Consider the following 8,141-nt stretch of genomic DNA (forward strand, 5'->3'; position numbering starts at 1 on the left):
CTTAGATTAGTATAGTCATTAGTGTAGGATTAGTGTTTCTAATTAGGTAGATTTATTTTCATTAAGAGAGCTTAATCCATGATTCTTAATAATTATTGTTTAAGATGCACCAACATTTAGCCTACTTAACTTTTAAAATGTGATGTAATTTGTAAGTGTTAAGAAAGTCTCTCTCTCTCTCTCTCTCTCTCTCTCTCTCTCTCTCTCACACACACACACACACACACACACACACACACACACAACACACACACACACACACACACACACACACACACACATCCAAGACATACTTTGGAGTCATGGGTTGATCGCATTATACATGAGGGCTCATGTAGTACAAGGGTCATGTTCTTTGGGTGGCTAGTTTTTTTTTACAAATCACATGTATCACTTTTTGTCTCATAGACCCTTTGGGTCTTTTGTAGACATTAAAAACTCTCTCTCTCTCTCTCTCTCTCTCTCTCTCTCTCTCTCTCTCTCTCTCTCTATCTCTCTCTCAATTGTGAAAGATTGTCACCAACATATCTTACCAATGATAGTGTGCCTGTATAATGTTTAGACATTTGTATATAAACAAATGATAAAGTGTGTGCATGTATAATGTTTATACGTGTATATAAACAATTAATGTCACATGATTTTTTGTGTTTGTAAACAATGTGTGAGTTTGGATAGCCAAATTTAACTCGAATGGGATTTTACATAGTTTAGTAGTTTATGAAGCTAAATTTAAGATAGCTTATTTTTTTCACTCCTATTAGTAACTTTGTCACATGTTTACTGCACATTAAAGGCTAAATATTGTTTTGGCCAAGGTCAACGGGTTAATAACCAAGGAACATCTTTTGGTTAACCAATATCAACATATCAAGGCCATAAACAATTATTTTAAGGTCTAGAAGCAAGTTACATGAGCAACTAATGATCTAGCATAGATCTAATACATTACCTTTAGTGATTGGCCACAAGAAATAAAAATGATGTTTGAGGCTAACCCCTTGCTTAAAAACAGCATCACTTAAGAAACCACTTTTATTTCTTTTCAAAAGAATCTTTATGAGAATTTCTCATCATTGTTGATTTCCCTTCAAGAAGTTCTTCAATGACTAAAACTCATCCTTGTAGCATTCATATGGCAGTGATGTGTGGACGGAGGCTAATAATGGACCATGGCACTTTTCCCTCTTTAGGAGGTCTTTTTCCTTGAGCGTGTACACACTCTTATGAGGGTCTTAGTGACCTTATCATATCACTTCACTTGTGCTTCATGTTGAGATATTGAGCTCAACTAGTGCTACGGCGGACATTGATGACCCACTTGGGTGATAGCTTCCGCATCTACACCACTAGCATGGTTGGTGAGATTATGGGTGATATGCGGCCAGTGGGATGATAGGCTGTGTGACAGCCTCTTGGATTACTAGAGACTGGCATAGTCATAGCGCCAGCTCATTTTAGTCGGGTTCACATTATGGACCGACCCTTGTAGTAGTTGAGTACTAACCCATATAGTGTGCACTCTTACCTTTAAGTTATGTTGGTTGTAGAGAAGAAGAATATAGAAGAGAATTCAGCTATCCATCTCTCTCTTGTGTCTTGCTCTCTCTTGTGTGTGTGTTTGCTTGCTAGGGTTTGAAGCTCTCCCTCTCCCCCCCGCATTCTCTTTATGGTACCAAAGCAGCCTGGCTCGTATGAGAGCTAAGGAGGTAAACAAGAGGAAAGAACAAGCAAGGAAGGAAGCGGTAATACACGGGTAAGAGCACCATCATCTCTTTCCCCTTCTTGGTTTAGGTACAACACCTCCTCTCAGCAGCTCTGGGAGCTACACATCTCCGATTGAGGAGCTATCTTTGTGGGAGCGGAGCTACAAGAGGACATGTATATTGTCCTATTGGATGGCATTTTTCAACCAGGTTCGCATTTCGGGCACGTTATGGGCCTCGTTTTGTCATTACTACAGGGTATTTGAAGTTCTATTAGAGAACTATTTCTACTCGAAATCTGGTTATTGCAGTGTAACAATGCATTTTGGAAGTGCAGACAGGGTTTACACATGTATTGTTGATACTGGGTGTATGTACATGTACTCTTGTCACATTTGGTGACACCACATAGGTTACGTTGAAGTACCGCTACTCTGCAGCAGTAGTTACAGGAGATACTGCTGTAGTACAGGTTACATACATAACTTGTCTGTTTGCAAGTTATTTGATTGCTGCAAGAAAACATGTTTGATGAAATTAATCAGATTGTTAGTGAGAAGCTAGATAAGAATAACTTCCATGCCTGGAAGTTCAGAATGACCAATTTCCTATGGGTAAAGGATTTTGGGATTATGTAGAAGGAGACAATGAGGAGCCTCTCAGAGTTATCTGAGGAGAATGCCACTCTGCAGATATAAAGGCATTCAAGGATCGGAATCAGGGTGTAAGAAAAGTCATGTATTGGCTTTCAATTAGTATCACAGACACTATGATAGGGCACATGCATGATGCAAACACTCTAGCAATTGCATGGCAAAATCTGGTTCAGATGTTCCAGACTAACACAAAGGCAAGGAAGTTGCAGTTAAAGCAAGAGTTGCATACTATGGAAAAGAAAAGCATGTCCATCAATGAATATGCCTTAAAGATCAAGGGCATTGTTGAATCCCTTGGGTCTATTAATGTATCAGTGGAGGATGATGATTTGGTGAGTGTCTATCTGAATGGGTTTAGCAAAGAGTACAAGCCATTCAAGACCTCCATTGCAGTTAGGGAGAATATCCCCCACTTTCGGGACCTTATATCTATGCTGATCATAGAAGAAAAGGCTTTAGGTGAGGATTCTTCTTCACAAAAGCAAGAACACATCGGAACAAGCCTTCTACTCTAATTTAAGTAGAGGCAGAGGTAGAGGCCGTGGTCAAGGCCAAGGTGGTGGCCGACAAGGAAATCAGAATTCTTGATAACAACAATCCAATGATTCACAGAGCAGGCAGCAATCATACACAGGTGGAAGAGGCCAGTCTAGATGCAGGGGGAGCCCAAGAGGCCGAGGTGGTTGACAAAGAAATCAAAATGCAAATAGCATAGAGTGCTATTACTTTGGCAAACCAAGACACATGGCAAAGGACTGCTACAAAAAGCAGAATGACATTAAAAGTGGGAAGTTGCAGCAAGGCAACTATGCATCATCTAGCAAGCATGGAGGTGATGACAGAAGTGAGCAGCTGTTTGTGATGCAGCACATGCTTAGTTCCATAACAGGGGATGTGTCAGGATCTCAAGATATATGGTATGTGGATTCTGGTGCCTCTAACCACATGACCAGTCATGCTGAGTGGTTTAGAGATATGTAGAAAATGGAAAAACCGAGTTATGTAGAAACATGTGATGATACTGCGCATCCCATTGCGCATGTTGGTAAAGTGCCATTGTCTATGCAGGATGGCAAAATGAAGTACTTGGCTGATGTACTTCATGTTCCAAATATTACAAAGAACCTAGTTTCTGTTGGACAGATGAGTGTTAATTTGAAATATTTTTTTCGATTTTGGATTTTTTGCATAACAAAAAATCCAACGGTAGGATTTGTTGTGCAGATAGGGCTATTATCATCTTTGACATCGACAATAGCCTTGTGTCTACACGCCAAATCCTTGACAATGTTTCTTTAAGTTTATCTTCTAATAGCTTCAACAACATTGTTAATATTATCATCGATTTTTGCATTCCTGCTAAATATAATTTATACACTCTACAGTACAATTTTTCATACTCTTTGCAGGATTCCATTATCATTAATGATATATTGGCATTTCGATTGCATTCAATGGGCATTGATATTTGCATTCTATGTCAAAGATTAGTTATTTGCAAGTAGAATGGCAGTGATATATTTGGGATAATTTCCTGTTAAAACCCTAAGATCTCTCTAGATAATTGTTATGCATAAATCAGGCATAAACTCAACCACCCAACCACCCCCGAGCCCAAGGGATGTACACATGAATTATAAATGAAATACATCATACCTCTACCTTGATGTCCCATCAAGAGGTGTAATTCCAATCCAATAGCATGTAGCTATAGTGTGAAATGGTAGATGAGTAGATATGGACCTCTACACAAGAGACCATAGCATAAGCCTCCAAGCCTCCAAGCCCCCAAGCCCCCTTGAGTGTGCCCCATGCCCCTACTCTTGACTTTCCATTCCCCATGTGTGACCCTTGGATGCCTGACCCTAATCTTAATCCTTAAGGTTAGTCCTAACCCATGCTCCACTAGAGCTCGTTCCCTTGCTCCAATGCTCACAAGCCTAATGTGGGTTAGCCTCCTAGTATATGCACACATAATGTGTATATAACTTAGCACACATAATGTACATATAACATTTCTCCACTAAGAATAAGTTTGATAGGACCACCTACCCATTGTGGTCCTATATGATGCACCATGTATTGGTCACCAAAGGGCTTTAGAATTTTGTAATTGGCATTCAGGCACACCCTATCTCACCAATACTATCAAAAGCTAGGCCATTACATCAATGAATGCATAAAAAGACTGGAGAAGGAGAAGAAAGGCAAATGTGACTACTATTGAAAGCTAGGCCATTGCATCAATGAATGCAAAAAAAGACTGGAGAAGGAGAAGAAGAAAGAGTTAGGTATGGCGGGTGGCTGATGCATTAGCACCAACTGCTACTGAAAAGAAGAAGTGAGCGAACTATACACATGATGATTGGACATTTGTTATGCATTGCAATTATGATCCTTTTGTCTATGATGTATGCATTATGAGTAAAAGATCACCATATCCGGTACTTTAATAGTGGTGCTAGCAAGCACATTACTTCTTAGCCTGATTTATTTTCCTCACTTGAGTGTGCTCCTTAAGGAGGAATAGTCACATGTGCAAACAACTCCTCGTATCTAGTAAAAGGAGTTGGTAAGGTTTTTCTCACTACTACAACAATCACTCACTCAAAAATCTTGTTTGTGCTAGGCATTAAAAATAACTTGTTATCAATCTCTACAATTGCTAGGGCAAGCCTTGTGGTCAAACTTGTTGATGATAGGTGTGCAATTCATGACCGGAGTGATGGAGACATCACTGTGGTATCTAGTACTCTAAGCCATGAGCTTTACAAGTTGTACGTGTATGAGAGATTGGCACATAATGCTTGTTTAGTTACTTACCACACGTGCTATGAGTGATGGGAAGCTATGGCATGCCCGCTTTAGTCACTTGAATTTTGGTAGTTTGTTACGCTTGCTTAAAAGACAAGAGAAGGTGTCAGAGTTGCCAAAGCTTGAGGCCCTCATCAAACATGTATATGAGGGGTGCATTTTGGGCAAGATGTAATGGGCATCATCCCCGAAAGATGGATCAATTAGGGTTATCTAGAAATTACACCTTATACATAGTGATGTATATGGTCCCATGAGGACACCATCAATCGAGGGATATCTCTATTTCATGACTTTTATTGATGACTACTTTAGGCACACCTAGGTGTATCCATTGAAGGCAAAGTCAAACTTTTTTACATGATTTAGACACCTTGTTTCTATGCCTGAAAATGTGTCTCAATGTAAAGTTGGGGCCCTTTGTATATAGATCGGGGGGGCGAGTATATGTCAAAGGGGTCTCGTGTATATATGGCTAAACATAAAACATCAATGCGGACAGTGCCTTATACACCTCAACAAAATGGTGTGGCTAAGAGAAAAAGCAGATCTCTCATGGAGATGGCATGTTGCATGGCTAAAGGCAGAGATTTGCCTCATGTTTTTTTATGGGAGGTAGTTATGCATGCCATTTATATGCTAGACAGATGCCCCACAAAGGCCTTGCAAACAATTATCCCTTGTGAAGCTTGGAATGGTAGGAAGCCCTCTCTGTGGCTCATTTGCATGTTTTTGAATATCTTGCTTATGTGCTTGGCACACACAACAACACAATAAGGTAGATGATAACACAGTAAAATGTATTTTGTGAAATATAGCTCAGAAAGCAAAGGGTATAGACTCTACCATCCAACCATAAAGCAAATTTCGGTGAGTAGAGATGTCTTTGTTAAGAACTCAAATCAGCCCATACTTTTATGTTAAAAACATCAAGATGTATGCTCACTGGATAACTTTGATACACTCCTATCTTTGTTCAATGTGGGATCGCAAAATGTATGCTCAAATGACATCTTTGATACACTTCTACCTTTGTACAATGTTAAGTCATCATATTTGGAGAAAACAAATACTCAAAATGGTGCTACAAACCAACCCATATTGGGTAAAAATTGACTTCAATTTCAGCCCATAGATCAGTCTATTGATGAGGCAATTATGAATGATGCAAGCTGCCATACATGCATCCAAGACTATGCAAAATAACTAATGAAAACATTGTGAGATAGAAAATGGATGATGCAGGCAGCCATACAATTTGTACCCGCTACTACTGCTTCCAAGGAAAATTCTTCTCCTTTGTAATTATTGGGCCATTAAGTATAATTATCACTACCCAATAATTACACACCAATCCTATCATAAGCCTATTTCATAATCTTATCCTTTGTAATTATTGAGGCATTAAGTATAATTATTGCTGCCTCATAATTGCACACCAATCCTATCATAAGCCTATTTCATAAAAGTATGTATCCATGTACCCCTATTTCATAAAAGTATGTATCCATGTAGCCCTATTTTATAAAAGGCAAATCTGTGAGTCTATTTCATATAAAAAGGTGCGAGCCTACAAACGTGAGTCTAGAGACATGAGTCCATAAACCTGAGCCTTCATACATGAGTGTTATATGCATGTATCCATGTAGCCCTATAATTATTGCTGCCTGATAATTGCACACCAATCCTATCATAAGCCTATTTCATAAAAGTATGTATCCATGTACCCCTATTTCATAAAAGTATGTATCCATGTAGCCCTATTTTATAAAAGGCAAATCTGTGAGTCTATTTTATATAAAAAGGTGCGAGCCTACAAACGTGAGTCTAGAGACATGAGTCCATAAACCTGAGCCTACATACATGAGTGTTATATGCACATTATGTGTGCATATACTAGGAGACTAACCCACATTAGGCTTGTGAGCATGGGAGCATGGGAACAAGCTCTAGTGGAGCATGGGTTAGGACTAACCTTAAGGGTTAAGGTTAGGGTCACGCATCCAAGGGTCACACATGGGAAATGGAGAGTTAAGAGTCACTTGAGGACCCTCCTATATAATAGGGACATGGGACACACTCAAGGGAGGCTTGAGGGCTTGAGGCTTGGTTATGTTATGCTCTCTTGTGTGGAGGATCATAACTACTCACCTACCATTTCACACTATAGCTACATGCTATTGGATTGGAGTTATACCTCTTAATGGTATGGAAGATCAAGGTAGAGGTATGATGTATTTCATTTATAAGTCATGTGTGAATCCCATGGGCTCGGGGGTGGTTGGGTGGTTGAGTTTATGCCTAATTTATGTAGATCTTAGGATTTTAACAGTGGTATCAGAGCAATCTCTAGTTAATCGTTATTGATATTTTTTGAAGTAAATTTTAATATTTACTAATAAAAATATTATTTTGTTGATTTGTGTTGATGATTTGCATGTGGATCATCGATATGGCGATTGGAATGCGTGTTACTACAATTCAATGGATGAATTGACGCTGGTGGGGATTTTTGTGAGTTTAATGCTATTTTTTTCTATTTTTTATGATTTAAAATAAGCATTAATGAAAACTTTTACACAAAAACCACATATTTTATTGTGGATATTTTTGGTAGAATGGATTCCCTAAATTTTTAGAATTTTAAAAAAAAATCCTAATTTTTAAGAAAATTTTTAGGCTTTTTTATGGTTAAAAATATGCTTTTTTATAAATTTTTGCGGGTTTTTCTGCGAGTGCGATCAAATTTCTGTCAATTTTCTACTGAAATGCAGTAGGGGACAGCATGTTGATGTATGAAATGCTCTTCCGTGTGCGTGGGACCCTTTCCACCTCTCAATTCTGATTTTCCCATGTGAATTTTCCTAGAGATGTGAATCTCCAGGCTTGAATCTAGAGATGTGAGCCTAGCAAAAAAAGGTCCAATTTAAAAAGAAAAAGAAAAATCAAACTAATAAAAAAATCC

Source organism: Cibotium barometz, chromosome 27, assembly GCF_041138505.1.
Source record: "Cibotium barometz isolate CiBa-2024 chromosome 27, ASM4113850v1, whole genome shotgun sequence".
Taxonomy (NCBI): domain Eukaryota; kingdom Viridiplantae; phylum Streptophyta; class Polypodiopsida; order Cyatheales; family Cibotiaceae; genus Cibotium; species Cibotium barometz.